Raw genomic sequence first — 18,307 nt, 5'->3', positions numbered from 1 at the left:
TTTTATTTCTTATATAAAAGTTGACTAGAGAGGAAAATATTTCTTCAACTGGGTGGTTAAAGTATACAGAGCAAACCATTTCACACACATAACTCTGTGTTCCAACATATTGTTTCTACTTCTCGAATCTCATCATTTACCATCCAAGAAGACCACATCTTTCAGCTTCGTAGTTTGGTGCTGGATTTGACAATAATTTCCTTAAATGTAACTTAATTTAAATGGATGGTACAATTTATTAAGCATGTATCAACCACACATTATCCATGTTATAATTACTCTGTAGTATTATGAATCATTGGTTTTGAAATCAGAAACTTTCCTACTGTTCATTGCGTTGTATAATTCATTAATTATTTATTAATTTTCCCCTTCATTCTTCTCATCATCCTGATACTTCCTCAGAAAATTTATTGTTTCAACTAATGCACATCTGTGCTTTTGTTCTTATTTACTATAAGCATATAAATCAGGCACGTCCAACCTGCAGCTTGTGGGCTGCAGGTGGCCCTGAACATCTAGTAATAATAGAAATAATCATATAAAAATAAAGGAAGCTTGTTATTTATATGCATTAACTATATTATATATTTTATATGTGGCCCAAGATGATTCCTGTTCACTCAATGTGATCCAGGCAGCCAGAAGGTTGGATAACACAGATACCCATGATATAAATTATATCTGCTGCTTTCAAGTTGTGTGACTTATCTGAATGAGTCCTTAAAATTATACAACTGTGCTAGTAAACTGCTTGAACTGCAAAATAAAATGGACATATGTGAACAAGTTTAATATTTCCTCCTATAGAAAATTATCTTTGACATCCCTCAAAAGTATGACATGTTTCAGTAGGCTTCAGTATATGCAAATAACATGTACTACTGAATTATTTGCTAATATACTTTTCAACTTATAAATAGAAAAGACAGAGATAAAATATCGGTACTGTTGTTGAAAGCCAGGTTGAATAAAAGTTCCTATATAAGAACCCATTGGGATGGATGTCTGTTTCAAGGCCACTGAGCCAGCACTGTACGACGACATTTCTGTGATTATGTGGCCCACACAATGTGTGGGGCGGTGCAGTGGCTCAGTGATTAAGACATTGGGGTTGTCATCTCAAAGTCAGCAGCCCAAGTTCAAAACCCGAGCTCCATGTGATGAGATGAGCTCCCATTCTTGCCTCAGCTCCTGTCAACTTAGCTGTCATGCCCTTGTTAGAGTCAGACTCTGAGGGAAAGGAGGAACAGCCAACAGGGAGTGGAGGTATGGCTCCAGAGGTTGTGGAGGAGGCTGGGGAAGGGCAGAGCCTGGCTGGGCAGTCAGAGGAAGAACCAGGCCCATCCCCTCTTCATCCTAAGACATTCAGGGAGGAACAAAGAAGGCAACAACTTGGTTTATGAGAGAGGAAGTGGCCATGATCCCCCTCATTGGTTGCAGCTGAGGAGAATAATATATAAGAGAGACAATTAAAACACAGCATTGCCAGAAGCAAAGCGTGTGTTATTTTGGAATGAAGTTATCTTGGTTGGTGTCCTTCCAACAGACTGTGCCTTGTTATCTCCTTGAAGTTGGTAATCATTTATCCTGGTCCGTTGTGGAATTTCCTTCATTGGAGTTTGTTTTAGTTTTTTATTTCACCTCTATCTGCTCATTAAGTTCGGACTGTATTGCTTTCTTTTGAAGACTATTTTTGAATTCATTTTATCTCCAACTGAGAATTATTGAACAGTGGGGCAAAGTTGGAGGCATTAAAGGACACTTATTTATATTTTGGATTTTGTTACATTTGTGTTACACTCGGGGTCATCACATTAGCAGGTTAAAAGCATAGAAATACAAGTAGATAAATAGGTGCCACTTCAGTGGAAAGGTAACAACATTCCAGGTTGTCTTGCTGGTCATATGACTGCAGAAATGTCTTCATACAGTGCTGACACAACGGCCTTGAAACGGAGATGAGCACCACTTCCTAGAATTGACAATGACTAGCAGAGTAAAATCCACAGGGATTGCTTCCTCCAGGATTTTCTAATAGCATATAAAGATGTTGCTTTTGGCTGAACAGTGACCATCACTAAGCATCATTTTTAAGAACTGGGCCTAAGATGAATATTTATACTACAACTACCATGAACTTCATTGCCTTTTTTTGCCTTCACTATTGAAAAAGTTCCCGGTGCTACATATACAATCTCCATGTGATTTATGTTTTCCACAGATATATAGTCAACATGAATGAAAGGCAGTTGCCAGTGTTGTGAGTATGGCTCTTACATTTGTTTCTGGTCAAGAAATTATGCAGGTGCTGTTTATACTGTTTGAGAAACACCTGCCAAACCTATTTGACCAGAGAGGAGAGTTTCCTGAATGCCACATCTTAAATATGGCTGTCCGCTGCCATAGTCAATTACTTTAAAAGACTATTCACTTTGCTAGTTATTCAGAGCAATCAGGGGCAATTCCAAAATAAATCTCAACTCTCTGTTTGATAACATGTCCCAAAGACTCCAAAGGAATCCAGCACTGTAATGGAGGCTTTCAGATTTTTTAAAATCTAAAAAAATAAACAAATTTTATTTAATTTATTTTTTAAAAAAATAAATCACCTGGAACAAATGTACATTAACACCTGAAAATACTTTACATTATTTGAGAGACATGTTGTTCCTAGCAAAAAGGGTTTTATGCTTTGATTTTAATAATCCTATGAAAAATAGAAAGTGATTCTTTTTAACCCCATTTGTATTCTTTGGTGTAAGGTTTTTCAAACTTTTTCAGATCCCTGGGAATGGGTGGAGCTTTGGAATGTCAATTTATCAGCTGAGATTCAGAAACTGAAATGAAACATAATGTCAGGTGCAGGAGTTCAGTTCAAAACACTAAAAGTTTATTATGTGCTACTTACACACAAGAATCTGGTCCACTAATGGTCAAGCCAAATTGGCACTAGATAAGGATCTGTGGAATTGAATGGGGCATGCTACACTTGGGTCTCTTTTGGCTGCACAATGATTTCAAACTGATGATACAATTAAACTCACCCTTGGGCTCAGCCTACTCAGCTCCTACACTGATCCCCATGGAGTGTTATTCTGGTGACAACTCACTGCTTACCTTGTTGCCTTATTGCGATGGGCACCCCTGGCCTTGCGTTTAAGTGAATATTTATTTTACTTTTTATTCACAGTCTCTACTGAAAAATATATTTATTGCTCAGTAATTCTGTTAGTCTTTTGATGAAGGCCATGTTAAGATATAGACACCACAGTGACTACTCTAACAAAAAAAAAATTATTATATGATATAATAGAATCTGGAAAGCCTGGGAGGCTCTGAGGATCACAGTTTGCTTTAGTACCGTGATAGCAAACTTATGGCATGCGTGCCACAAATGGCACACAGAGCCATTTTGTGCCAGTACGTGAGCTGCAGGCAAACTTATCTAACTGGGCATGTGCCTCACAGCTGATTTTGGCCAGTTTGAGGCTTTTTCGGTCTCCCAAAGGCTTGAGGAAGGCTTCTGCAGTTTTCCGCAGGCTTTGCAGGTTGAAAACTAGCCCCGTTTCGTCACTTCCAGTATTTTCAGAAAAACAGGAAGCGATGAAACGGGACTAGTTTTCAGCCTGCAAAGCCTGCAGAAGCTTTCCTCAAGCCTTTGGGAGGCCAAAAAAGGCCTCAAACTGGCCGAAAATCAGCTGTGAGGCACAGTGCAGGTAAGGGGATGGTGAGGGTGGGGATTACGCATGCATGCATATGGAGCATGGGGCGTGCACATTGCTTTCTGGGTGCTGGCATACAAGCGTGCAAGCACACTGACAATTTTTGGCACAGGAGCCCCAAATGGTTAACCACCACTGCTAATCTAAGGTTGACATATGTCATTGCTATGTTCCAGAAGGAAGGACATCTTTCTTTTTATTCGAAAACCATCTTTTTTCAAGTAATAATCTATCAAAAGACACTTGCCAGTCTGAAAGGATTAGTAAGGAAACATATTTTTTTCTTTCTCTCATTTTGACACTTTTCTTTCAGCCTGGTTTTATCTTTTTTTTTCATCTGCTCAATGGGTTTCCATATTTGGATGGATGGATGGATGGATTTGAAGTTGGCCAAATAATTTGTGACGTTCCATTTTCTCTATAAGTCTGCCAGTTATTTTAAAGCAAAAAGTAGCATCTGTGACATATCATTCAGTCTCAATATCTTTTTTTATATTGGTGACCAAAACTGGGTGAAACAGATGCTCCAGCAGATGCAAAATTTAACTGGACAATTGGCTTTTCTATCACCTACACCAGCTGCTCCATTACAGTGGCTTCAAGGAGCCTTAGAAAGGCTCTTGGTTTCTACAGCTTTTAACTTCTACCAAACCTAAATGTTTAAAAAGTCTTTTCTGGTAAAATATGATATATCCATGTGATTTGTTTCTGTCTGACCACAGTGAAGAAAACTACCGAGGATCTGGTTTGTGGCAGAATATTTTCAAAATTAAAAGTATCATCAAACTATAGTCAAGGAAATAAAACATTAATCCATCAGCAAGATGAATTAGCAATTGGGGGGAATCATAGAAGGAGGGTTCTGATAGAAATTTTTTCAGCAAGATTCCTTTAAGTTGGTTGACCTTGTTTAACTTCTGCATTAGATGAAATTTGCCAGGTTCTCATTGTATTTTGTCTACTTCCTTCTTCTAACAATAACAATTTTCTTTTCCTTGGAATTGATCAATTCTACTTTCTGAACAGATAAAACGTACTGTAGGTGTATCTTCATGATTAACGTATAGAATACATTTCCAGGCAAGGCAATCAGAAGCATTTCATCCAAAAATGTGATGTGTAATGTAGAGAAATTTGATGGTTTGCTTTGATAAGCTCTTCCTGTCCCTATCTTCCCAAAAACCTGTGAAAGATGAGGTAATGAGGTTGTGCAACTCTGACTGTTCTCAGTGACTTTCGCATTGAATATCATTTTTCATTGTGGTGGGAAGATAGTGGTCTGTTCTTCAACAACTCAAACTATGTTTGCCTAATAAGTGACTTTTCTCTGTGTGAACTCTTATTTGAGTTTGCTTCCTGTGCCATACCACTGACACTTGCTTCTTATGTGTGACAATAATGGTCATTATAAATTCCATGAATAATAATTTATTTTTGCTGCTAGCTATATTCTTCTCCTGTCTTCTTCCACCTGTCCCAGGGTCATGTATTTCTCCAGAGAGCTAGGGAATTACACAATGTGTCTAAAATAATAGATCATTTGTGCCTCAAGTGAAAAGTCCAGATTGATATGTCCTACAATGGGTTAATTTTCTTGGCTAATCCCATGGTATTTTGGTCAATACCAATGTTTAGAAACCTCAATTCTCTTTCTTTCCTGCTTCTTCAAAGTCCAATTTTTACTTCGTTCAACTTTCACACCGAAAACTATTGCTTTCATGATTTTAATCTTTGTAAGTACAAATCTGTGACAGTACCTGAATACCTTTGCCAAAGTCTTTACTCTACAAAGTGCTAGTCTATGGTGTATTTCTTGACTCCTAGTTTCTTTACTGTTGATAATCAGCTCTAGAGAACAGCTATTCACTGTTCTGCTGCTCCTTTGTTTTTAATATCAATTCTAATTGTTATACCTGTAGCAGTAGTTTGGTGTGTTGACTTACCTCTTCTAATCTATTGGCCAGTGTCTTTCCCCAGATTTGTTGATATAGTTTGTTTAGGCCTTCTACTGATTCTATTTTGGTAGATATTCCATCAATTCCTTTAGCCCTCTAACTTGGTAATGGATTGAGTGATGACCTAATCTTTAAGTACAAGAGATTTTTATAAGTAAATATATCTTCTAAGATATCTATATCTACATCTTCTAAGATATCTTGGATTTTGACATGTTTCCTCAACAGAATGTTGGTATATCCTTCTATATCTGTTCAATTTCCTTTGATTGATCAGGGGGAATCTGGTAGTACTCATTTCAACTAACAAAATTTATTAAAAAGTGTAGTAAAGTTAAAAGCAAAGGATTCCTCTGTATATTTGTATCCAATTCTAGGGGGCAGTGTTTTCTGCAGACACTTCTGTGGTCATGTTAACAGCATGACTATATACACAAAACACTGTTACCTTCCAACCAAAGTGGTACCTATTTATCTATTCGCGCATGCTTTCGAACTGCTAGGTGGGCAGGAGCTGAGGCAAATAATGGGAGCTTACCCTGTTATGCAGTGCTCAGGTCTCAAACTCGGGCTGTCAGCTCTCCATCAGTTTCTTTAATTGCTGAGCCATCGCACCCCATATTAAAAAGTATATATTTTTGTAAACTGCAGCTCATTTAATTAGATGCGTAGAGTAACTAGATTGAACTGGGTTTTAATCAACCTATCTTTTCTTTGAAACAGATTGGGAATGGCATTTAAACTGATCTGCCCTATCAAATTGTCCTTACTGGTAGGAGCAATCACAAATCCTTGCAAGATCTCTTAGAAGCCAATAACATTTGGAATGGATAATCTGAATAGATCTTAAGCTGTTTGCAGGGTGAAAAACAGAAATGCAGTAATGCAGTAAATAAATGAATGGAGTATAGAATTATAAGTTAATGAACAGATTTAAAAAATCCTAAGAATAACAATGTAAAAAAAAAACGGCACTACAGATTAGTAAAATATATCTAAATTGAATCTGCTACTGCCTATTTTTCTCTAATAACAAAAATCTACAAAAAATTATGAAAGATGCATTTGAAAATAGAGGAATTTCTGAAAAATGCTCATAATACATTGATATATTTATTTTAAAACATTTTCATTGGAGAAATTTAAATTTTTAAAACCTGTATTAGAGAAATAATTATACCAGGGATGTTTCCATGATAAAATCCATTAAGAGATCTGTGCAGATGCACATTTTCCCTATGTATATTTTAAAAAAATAAAGGGGAGAGAAAGAAAGAGGCAGAAAAAAATTACCCTAATAACATGGAACCCATTTTAGCCACTTATACATCCCTATCTGGAATCTCTAATTTTGTCATAGGGCTGAAATTTTCCACCGGTTTGGCAAACAGTTATACATTTTCATTCCTCATTTTCACAGAGCATCTACTATGGTGGAATCATGACAGGATGAAATTGAAATGACATATTGGAAAAATATGGGCTTTCAGCTGAGTGGATTCAGGTCTAGCAACAGGTTGAACTAGCTCGTATAATTGTGAATAGTAGTGAGTAAAATAAACAATAGCCTAATTGTCAAGGCTGACTTGTTACACACTTCTACTTGCAACTTGACAACAGAAACTAAGGGAGCAGGGAGGGGAATGCTTGGAATGTATTAGGAGCTGGGATGAGGAGTTTATGTCAGCCATTTACAGCCTGAGAAAATCCTGACACTTCAAGGCCATGCGATGGGAAAGTTCCAAAGGCAAGTTGTTATTTTGTTTTCCCAAAATAAAAATAATGTGTTGGATTGGTGGACAATGGACGATGGGTGGCCCAGATGGGAAAAGGAGGAAATTAACTATGCTATTTTTTTGTGCGAAAACCTTCACTTCTTCTGTGCCTGTATGGATCTATCAGTAAAATTATACTCTTGCTAAAATAAGGAGTTTCTTTTGCTGCGTATGCCAAAGGGACTAACCTCTTATAAAACAGCTTCTATAGCTCGATAGCTCTAATAGCAACAGAGAAGAAAAATAAGAAAAGGGAAATAAACAAAGAACCCAGTTCAAATAATCAATAAATCTTCTAATGAAAATTCTCTGCTGGAAAAATCTGTCCGATTCTTAGCTGCAAATGTTTATAATGCTTTAGAATACTTAGTCTGAAAATGAGGTTTATCCTAACTTCTCTTGCTAAACTGTAGCTCAGCCACTGTTATCAAATACTTCTGGACTACATGAGAATAAGGTTTCTTATCCCAAAGTTCAGCTTGCAGAAAAATTGATAAAGGAAGAGCCAGATGGGCCGATGAAAAAGTCTGCCAACATATGTCCATGAGCTATAAAGACCAGAGGGTTTCTGAAAAAATTGCCCTGCCTTAGAAAATGGAATACAAATATAAAGGTACTGTCCAATTAGATTTTAAAATATACGGTTTAAAATTATGTCTGCCTACCTGTCTGTCTCAGCTACTGTTTAATACATCGCTTATAAAAAATATCTTGCAAATCATGAATTCAAGGTACTCTCTTTTTTCATATGCTTAAGAATAAAAATATCAGCTTACAAAGAGTTCTGGTACATTGCAAAGCACCATCTGTCTCCTTCTCTTCCAGCTCCCTGCCCATTTTTCACCTGACCTGGTTATCCTCTTGTACTATCAGTTGACTCGCTGCCAGACGCTGTGAGTACACCTGTAGCAACTCTCTCTTCTCCTAGGATTATCTGAAATAGGGTTTCCTGCTTGAACAGAAGATTGGACTAGAAGCATTCAAAGGAATAGTAATCATTTAAAGAACAATAGTTATTGAACTCAGTACAGATGAATCCCTCAGTCCTGAAAGACTAGCTTTGTACAGAATCATCGATTTGTTGGACTTCCTTGGGAAAGACTTTTGGAAAGCATCATAACAAATTTGAAGAAAAGACTAACGGATTGTCAACATTTAAAAACAGGTAGCCAATTGCAAGACACCACGAATAAATTACAATTTCTCCATTTTTTGGAGCCAGATTATTGGAATATTGAAGTAGTTGTAGTTCCATGGTCAGAAGCTAAAGAACAATTGCTTGCCTTTAATGAAATCTTTAATTACGAAATTAATATCAACGATTATAGAGATTGCATAGAAAATGTTTTAAGTGATTCAAAGAACTATGCAATTCCTGACAGTATTTAAAAAAGCCAAAGATATTGTCAGAACAATTGCTGTAAGTTCAGCAGAAACGGAAAGGGGTTTCTCAAAAATGAGTCTCATATGTTCAGAACAGAGAAGTCACCTGTTTCTAACATAACCAACCTAATGACCATTGGTGTGATTGGCCTACCTCTAAAAGAATGGGACGCTATTCTTACTGTCAAAAAATGGTTAAGAGCACTCCATCTCACAGCTGATGATCCGAGAATGAAGATTAAGAAAAGTGCAAGTGAGGAGGGTGGCAATGAAAGAACATTGTGAAAATATCTCAAAGTTAAAGACAAATAACACCTTTATGTAAGTACTTGTACATCTCTTTTATTGTTTTGTGTACTTGTTTTATTCTTATTTAAGTAGTAAGTGTACAAAATTAAAAACTTAACAAAATATCTTCTTTCTGCTGGTCATTCATTAGGGCAAAAATGTCAGTGACGTTGAAGACACACAGCACTTTTATCGTTCTTATGTAAATACTTGTGTGTACCTCCTTTATTGTTTTGTGTATTTATTTTATTCTTATTTAAGTAGTAAGTGCACGAAGTAATAAACTATCTTTTTGTATACCTTCTTTTTATAGGTCATTTATTAGAGCAAAGAAGTCAGTGATGTCGACTTGGCCATGGCTACCCAGTCACATGACCACCAAATCACACCCACCCAGTCACTTGACCCTAAGCATGTCCACCCCATTGCATGACCCCCCCCCAAGCCATGCCCATCCCATCACATGTTTCCCCTAAGCTACACCACCCAGTCACATGTGCCCCCAAGACATACCCATCCAGTCGCATGACCACCAAACCATGCCCACCAGATAAGCCATGGCCACAGAATCTGTGGTAAAAAAATTTGAATCCCACCACTGGATCCCACGTCAAACTGTAGATCAAATCATGACCTGCTGTAAATTGAGGGCATAAACTGGTCCAGTATCTGATTATTTAAAATATAAATGATGTTGCGCTTCAATGGTCAGATGGCCTAGATATCGGTGTTTGAACATAGATCTTTTTAACATTTATATTTTATTCTGTTTACTAATCTAGATGAAATGGTAATATATATTGCTAGTCCATGTACAATAGTCCATGTATTATTTAGTGCCATACACTAAATAATAAACTGCTTCTGAGACACAAGTACGAGTGTCTAGTAAAATACTTTATGAGTGCCTAGTAAAATACTTTTATTGTCTGTTTTATTCCTGCAGACATCATCTCTATGGCTGCATAAACAGAGCGATAAAATCAAGATCACAGGCCACACTTGGAATACTGCATTCAGTTTTGGTCGCCACGATTAAAAAAGATGTTGAGACTCTAGAAAGAGTGCAGAGAAGAGCAACAAAGATGATTAGAGGACTGAAGGCTAAAACAGTTGCTGGAACTGGGTATGTCTAGTCTAATGGAAAGAAGGACTAGGGGAGACATGATAGCAGTGTTCCAATATCTCAGGGACTGCCACAAAGACGAGGGAATCAAGCTATTATCCAAAGCACCTGAGGGCAGGACAAGAAGCAATGGGTGGAAACTAATCAAGGAGAGAAGCAACCTAAAACTAAGGAGAAATTAGAACAATTAATCAGTGGAACAACTTGCCTCCAGAAGTTGTAAATGCTCCAACACTGGAAGTTTTTAAAAAGATGTTGGATAACCATTTGTCTGAAGTGGCGTGGGATTGGACTAGAAGACCTCCATGGTCCCTTTCAACTCTGTTACTCTATTCTATTCTATATCCAAAATACAATCAGTTGAATCAACTGGATGGAGTTATAGTACTCTAGTCTGAAGACTGATGGAGCATGATGATGCTGGATCAAAGATTGGCATATAATGGACATTATTGAAGCAAGCAAATAAGAATGTGAATGCTTCCAAAGTGCTAAATCAGAAAGTGTAATTCAGACCTACTTCTTGTCCATGTCAAGATAATTTAAGTGCCAGGCCTATTGCTTTTGAACTGGACTATAATTAGTCAGAACAGTAATTATTTGACTTAATTCTGAAATGCTTTTAATGCATTTGCTTTTTCTATAGTATGAAGTCATGATATAAACTTAATGGATTCTGAAAATGGCAGTTGCAAATTGTAGCGGAGTTAGAGACAAGAAGCCAATTTTCCTAATGGAGTCATTTTTGCTCATTAATGTCTGTATGGATTCCTTCTGAAAAACCAACTAACATTGCTTTCCTTTATTTTATGGTAGCATGCCAAATTATTTGAGATTTTAAATATTGTTTAAATGTCGCTGATTTGAGATTCTTTAGAATCCCACTGTCTGCAGTTATTAATGGTCAAAAGTGAAAAATAAAAAGGCTTTCTTAGTAACAATAATGTCTGCCTTTTTTCAGTGAATACTAGAACTAAAAGCCAGTGCAGGCATTCATGGGTACAAATCTCTGATAAGTAGACTTTATTGAAAAAGTAATGAAATTCTTATAGAAGATTTCCATTGACCGTTGGGTACTGCATGTATATTCCACTTATAGTAAAATGAAAGTTTGGATTTTTGCCCCTTTTTCTCTCATCTATGCAGGGCAACACATTTGAAGTCTCTCCTTTCAGCACACAGAACACTTTCCCCGTTTCTTGTTAAAATAATGGATTGTTTTGTATTCAGGCAATGTACTCTAGACCTTGCCTGAGCTAGCTCTTACAAATCATATTAAAATGCATTGCACATATTTGTGCATGATATTTATAGCATATTATTTGTAGGTTAATGAATTCAAAGCCATAAATTGAAAGGAAGTCGTGCATATTTATAAAAAAAATAATTATTTTGCTGGTGCAACCCAATACTTGCACTGGAGTTTAGCAGTTAAAAGTCTGGTGCAAACTGATGGGAGTTTACAGGATGGTCTCAATAAAGCTGAATCTGGTTCCAAAGGGTCTGTATAGTGGCAATAAATTGGGAGGTTTCTGCTCTTGTTAAAGGTATCATGGGGGAAAGGATGCCCAAAGGTGCAAAGGAAATAGATAAAAATCAGGACAAAAATTATAAACTGCCATGAGATGGAAAAGGAGGTCAGGGAGGAACTTAGATAGAGGTGTAGAAATGTATTGTTGTGGTCCAACCAGCAGCCAGCAGAGCTGGCAGCGGACTTGGACAGTGAGGGAGTTGGGGAGGAACATGGGCCAGTCCTGGAGTCTGGGGAAATCTCTAACAAGTGCTCTGCATCAGAGGCAGAGATGGGGCCAGGGCCCTCTGACAGTCATCAGCTGCCTTTGGAGTCAGAGGTTTTCCTCTTGTTTAATGTGATAATTGCTGCGTTCAGTCTTTATCTGGTGGCATAAATTTTTGTATCGGCTCTTGAAGTTGGCAACGTGACCAGATTTGTTTTTCCGCCAAAGTGATTTCTTTTGGGATTGAAGCTTCCTTATTGTTATGGGTAATTTGTTTTTTCTGATTTTGGGAGTTCTTATTGGTACATATAGTTTGATGACTCTTTCGACTTCAAGTCAAAATATGTTGTAATGGTCTTCAACAGTATTGCATTCAGTGAAGAGAAGTTGTCAATCAAGAGATGAGACATCATTGTCTATAAGATCATGGTTGCCTTTTTTGAAGTTATAATTGGGGATCCTGTTGTTATGATGGTTTTTCTGTGGACATATGTTAGACAAAAGTCAACCGTGTTGTGGTCACCATTGGAAAAGGGTTCTTTAATTTGTATTCCATAAATTGAGTTCAAACTATTGAAAGAAAATGAGATCGAGGCAGTTGTTAAGTCTAGTATTGTTGGTTACTAGTTGTTCCAGTCCCAGATTTGTTACAGCATTGCATGTATGGGTTCATTTTTACACTCGTTTAGGGTCCAGTTAATATGTGGTAGATTGAGGTCACCAAGAAAGGTAAAAGCATGTGGGCAGGATGTTGCCCATGTTAGTCGTGAATTTAGCTTGTTTACATGTTTGATGTCATAATCAGGGGCCCTGTAACATAGTAAGAATCGAAATGTGATATTTAAGGACAGTTCACAGACAATGGTCTCAGGAAGAGCAAGCTCCTGGGTAACTTGGATGTTTAAGGAACAAGGTCCACTCAGGAGTAAGGGCACAGGTGGATGGTGAATGGTCCGTCCCATAGGGAATAAAGAGGAGCAAAAGGAGACAATGAGTTCAATTCATTAAGGTGAAGATCTGTTCCTGACTTCTGGCCAAGCAATTTCTGCTACAGCGTGGCATTTGGAAGATATCAGCCTGGCAACTCTCCAAGCCTGATAAAGGTCTATCTCATGAAAGACTGTTTGCCAGGACTTTTGCTGGAGAGGAATTCACTTTAACTTAAATAGAAGGGGTTTTATCAGGACGAGGAGTCCGCTTCCTGACTTTGGGAAGCCAAGGTCAGAACATGTATCTTGGGAAATAAGAAAAAAAAAACAAGCAGCAGAGGAATCAAGCCTGAGAAGAGGGGGAAAGGGAAAGTCATCACTAATGAGAAACAACAATAAAGAAGAAAAGCTGGGAAGTCTTTTCTTTCCCTGAAAGAGGAAAAACAGGAAAGTGACCTGAGAGAAAGCAAGAAGCTAGAAAGGCAGAGGTGGAACCAGTAGTAAAAAAAATTGAATCCCACCCCTGTAGAAAGGGCTAACTGGATGCAAAAAACTCCTCCAGCCCTCTGCTCAGTTGTTGAGTTTCACCCCTAAGGAAAACTCCCAAAGTTTGGCCACATTGATCCTGGCATAAGGGGCCAAGAAGAGTAAAACATAAAGTTATGTCCAACACTGGGACACAATGCTCATCTCCGTTTCTTGGCCAAGAGAATCAGCGTTGAGGAAGAGTAGATGGAGAAAAATTAAAAGCTGGACAGGACAGAATGGAAGAGATCCAACTGAGAAAGTTAAACAGCAAGGCCGAAGAGAGTAAGAAGCATCCTAAACCACAGGTAGTCCTTGACTTATGACCACAGTTGAGCCCCCAAATTATGTTGCTAATTTGAGAAATTTATAAAGTGAGTTCCGTTCCATTTTTATGACTTTTGTTGCCATGTTTGTTAAGTGAATCCCTGGAGCTGTTCAATTAATCACACGGTTCTCAAGTGAATCTGGCTTCTCCATTGACTTTGCTTGTCCAAAGGTTGCAAAAGGGGATCACCTGGTATTGGAACACTGCAACCGTCATAAATATGAACCAGTTGTCAAGCATCCAAAAGCAAATCACGTGGCCATGGGGATGCTGAAATGGTCATAAGTGTGAAAAAATCGCCATAAGTCACTTTTTGGAGTGCCATTGTAACTTTGCTTACGGACACTAAATGAACTGTGGTAAGTCAAGGACTACCAGTATTGCAATTGTTACTGTTGATGTAGGACAGCCTCGCTGAACTTTTTGCACTCAGCATGTCAGAAAATGGCTGACTTGATTCTGCTCACACACATGCACCAACCCAAACAAAAGAGAAATATTTCTACAAAGTCTGCATTACTATTGCTATTAATCTTCTCATCATTTCTTAGCCCCTCCCACTTGTGACTGTATGACTGTAACTTTGTTTCTTGTATCCTTAAGATCTATATTGACTGTTTCCTTGTATGATTTGATTGCTTATTGTATCCTGTGACTATCATTAAGTGTTGTACCTTATGATTCTTGACTCTTGACAAAGGTATCTTTTCTTTTATGTATACTGAGAGTATTTACACCAAGACAAATTCCTTGTGTGTCCAATCACACTTGGCCAATAAAGAATTCTATTCTATTCTGTTCTGTTCTGTTCTGTTCTGTTCTACTCTACTCTACTCTACTCTACTCTACTCTACTCTGTTCTATTCTATTCTATTCTATTCTATTCTATTCTATTCTATTCTATTCTATTCTATTCTCCTATCCTATCCTATCCTATCCTATTCTGTCCTATCCTATTCTATTCTACTACCCTCATCATCTAGGCCACTCTGAGCAGCAATATTCGGTGGCAGCACCAAACTGGGCCTGAAGTGGAAGCCAAGGCCTCAACATCAGCCCTAGTACCCCCGCTGCCACTCAAAAAGGCCACCACACACTATTCCCAAGTTCCCCTAGGATTTGCCATGTGCCACTTACCTTCAGGCAGTGTCCTCTTTCTGTCAACAGGCCTCTGCAGTCTACTTCAGGCAGCTCTGGATCACACAGCCCAGTGGTAGGATTCTTTTTTTTTTTACTACCGGTTCTGTGGATGTGGCTTGGTGGGTGTGGCAGGGGAAGGATACTGTAAAATCTCCAATCAGAAGGGTGGTATTTGCTGGTTCTCTGAACTACTCAAAATTTCTGCTACCCATTCTCCAGAACTGGTCAGAATACCACCTCTGACACAGCATTTGTTTTTGAAGCAGCCTCAGAGAATGCATGACTTTCACCTGATTTTTTGACTTTTTCTGCCATAGCTGCTAAGAGAATCACTGCAGTGAATCATGCAGTCATTCAATAAATCCAGCTTTTCCCCTCCCCCCTCCCCATTGACCTGGCTTGTCAGCAGTTATGATTGTTGGGAAATTCACAAAAGATGATCATGTGATCCCAGGATTCTGCAACTGTTGTAAATACATTCCAGTTGCCAAGCACCCAAATTTTGATCCCATGACCATGGAGGTGCTGCGTCAGTCATAAGCGTGAGGATTGGTTGTAAATTATTTTTTTCAGTGCTGTTGTACCTTCAAACAGTCAACAAATGAATGGTTGTAAGTCAAGGATTACGTGAATCAAAAGCAAGAGCGCAAGTAGTAAAATAATGGCCTCCTACTTACAGAGTTTCCTTTCCAAAGTTATATGATAGCACCTTACCCTTGGTGACATTTAGATACTAGTTAGGAATTTGTCCTTTCACATTATATATTATTATATTTTATTAAATATATATCATATCATATTATATATGAAAATAACAGGTGGTAAAATTGAAAACTGACAGGTAAGTAATTTTAATGAAGAAGAATTGGATATGTATATCATACATTAAAAAAAATCACCACATCTCATAACTAGTTTTAGAAGTTGTGTTTTGTAGTCTACAAAATAAGATCTGACAAGCAAAAAAAAACCATGAATGATGGGATTTTGAACTTGGAAAAAGTGATCCTGTACTCTACAATTCAACAAACATTTTTGCACAATAAACCATATTAAAACATGTGCCTAAAAGTCACATCACAAATAGCAAACATTTTTTTACCTAAAAGAAAGAAGACTAAGTTTGCTTGAGAGAAAGCCAAGATGACCCAATACCAGACCTACATGGATACTGGCATCATGGCAGGCCATTCCGTGATGGGCAAATTCTCAAAGTGCACTTTGACCAGTTTATGCCTTTGACAAGATACCTTTGATTTAAATATATAATGTTATGCCCTCTATTATAAAAATATACTTCTGATGACAACTCTCAGCCCATAATATAAATCTTCTTGACTTAAAGATACAAAATTCTGAGCCAATTAAGACCTAACAGGTGTTAAAGGAGTGCTTCTCAAACTCCTTTGAACCTGAGGAATGTATCAACTAGTTTACAAATATAATTATAATTATCAAAGACAAAACTTATATTAAATTAGCTAGCTAACAATTCATCTTTCAATTATCCTATTAACCCTCCCTCCTCGTAAGCTGTATGTCTTCTGGAAAGGCCTGTTTTCCTTCACCATCAATGACTGAAAAGATGGAAATTTATTTAATTATTATTGTGGTCTGATTAGTGGCAGAGGCTATTATAATTTTAAAATATGACCTAGCAAGAGAACACAGGAAACAACCTGCATGAATGAATTCATTTTATTATATATACTATTACTTAACAATGTACAAGCACAAACACAATTATAATTTTCCTAATTGTATTTACCGTATGTTTCAACTGACTAATATTTTCTTCAAATGTACTACTTTTTTCCTATTGATTTAAGAACTATATAGCTTTAGGATGTCAGATAGGATTCTGAAAGAGAACAGCTAAGGTAATAGGCAAAAGAGGCATGGCTTGATTAGTTCTGTTAATGTAATTGCTAAGTTTAACAAGGTTCAGTATTCAGTCCACATTGTACAAAGGAAAGAGAGAGAGAGAGTGAAATGAGAAAGCATTTTCTTTACAAACTTTAGTCACTTCCACCTGTTACCATTTTTATTCTCTCCTTTTTACTTACAAAGTAGTTTGAAGAAGACTGGCCAATCATCTCTCCTGCTGTTCTTCGAATATTGAGAATATGCTGAGAGCAAATGAATCAAGTAGTCACAGTAGCATGCAAAGAAATACTGTAGTTCAATCAGTATTTGGTCAAGTTACTGACATGTGTTGAGTAACAGAAAAGTCCTTCCACTCCACACTAACCAAATATTAAATAAATTGCAGCATCTCTCTCACACACATACACGCATCATCTCACGATTCAAATTTTCTCTAAAATAAAAGATTCCTTGAGTTGAATTCCAGTCAAGGTGACTGGTATACCATTCAGCTAAATTATTGTAATATGCCTTGTAGAGCTGCCTTAGATCATGATCTGAAAGCTGCAGTTAGCATCCCTCTGGAATAGAGGAGTTTGTTCACAATGTAGATTTTTGAATTGATTTTTGAAAAGATCCTCTCAAACACTGAAGGCCAGAGAATGGGAAATTCTAGGGGTAATGAAGCCCATCGAACAGTAAATTGGGAAGATAGTTGACACCACAGTTGCCATTATGGAGGATAATGCTTTGACAAGAAGCGTATGTGAGAAAGAGTAGAAAAAAGAAATGAAATGAAATAAAAATGAAATGAAAGATGTTGAGCATTTTTGAGGGAATACCTATTTCTGTCTGTTTTATCCATCCAGGGAGACTGGAACAGATCCCATTGATTAAGCAGTATCATCTAGTGTAGCTCTGGAAGTGTACCTTCTCTGTCTTGGTGCCAGCCTTCTGTGGCAACATCCTCTAAATGTCCATATGGGTCCCACCCTGATATCATTCAGGAAGTTACTGAAAATCTAGCTATTCTCCCAGGCCCTTTAACAGGTTAATGGTGAAGCTCTTGTTAAATGGAGGTGTGTGTGTGTGTGTGTGTGTGTGTGTGTGTGTGTGTGTGTGTGTGTGTCTGTTTCTTTAGGTTGCTTATGAGTTTTTTCTTTTATAGTAGCATTATTTAAATGTAAACGTCCCAGAATCATTAGGAGTCAGACAGCTTCTAAATTGTTTAAATAAATAAAACCAGAAACATAATAATGGCAAATTTCTGTGTGATTTAGCACTGTCACATAACAGATAGTTTGAAATAAAAGTAAGCAAGAAAAATTCAAAATGTTCATCTTGATATATGTGAAATAATCAGACAACTGAAGAATGACAAAATCTTGCTTGAAATCTGAGGTCAGATGAACAATTTGGATATGTTCTCAAGAAGCTGTCAAAAGGAATTTCACACCAAAGCTAATTTTCCATTGAGTAATAGAACAGTCACTGAAGAAGAATTGAATTATTTTCCCAGACTCTACATTGT

At 37.4% G+C, this 18,307-nt stretch overlaps 1 long non-coding RNA gene across 1 annotated transcript; it reads left to right on the top strand.

The window, feature by feature from the left end:
• The first annotated feature begins 7,996 nt into the window (after nt 1-7,996).
• LOC148126152 (uncharacterized) lies at nt 7,997-11,267 on the top strand. The gene is made up of 3 exons (XR_015742569.1): nt 7,997-8,068; nt 8,281-9,159; nt 10,073-11,267. It is a non-coding gene; the product is annotated as an uncharacterized LOC148126152 (long non-coding RNA).
• The last annotated feature ends 7,040 nt before the right edge of the window (nt 11,268-18,307 follow it).

This window comes from Pseudonaja textilis, chromosome 3 (assembly GCF_049901715.1).
Source record: "Pseudonaja textilis isolate UNSWEBS1 chromosome 3, rPseTex1.2, whole genome shotgun sequence".
Taxonomy (NCBI): domain Eukaryota; kingdom Metazoa; phylum Chordata; class Lepidosauria; order Squamata; family Elapidae; genus Pseudonaja; species Pseudonaja textilis.
The sequence above is the reverse complement of the archived record's forward strand: the minus strand, read 5'-3'. Positions and strand labels throughout refer to the sequence as shown.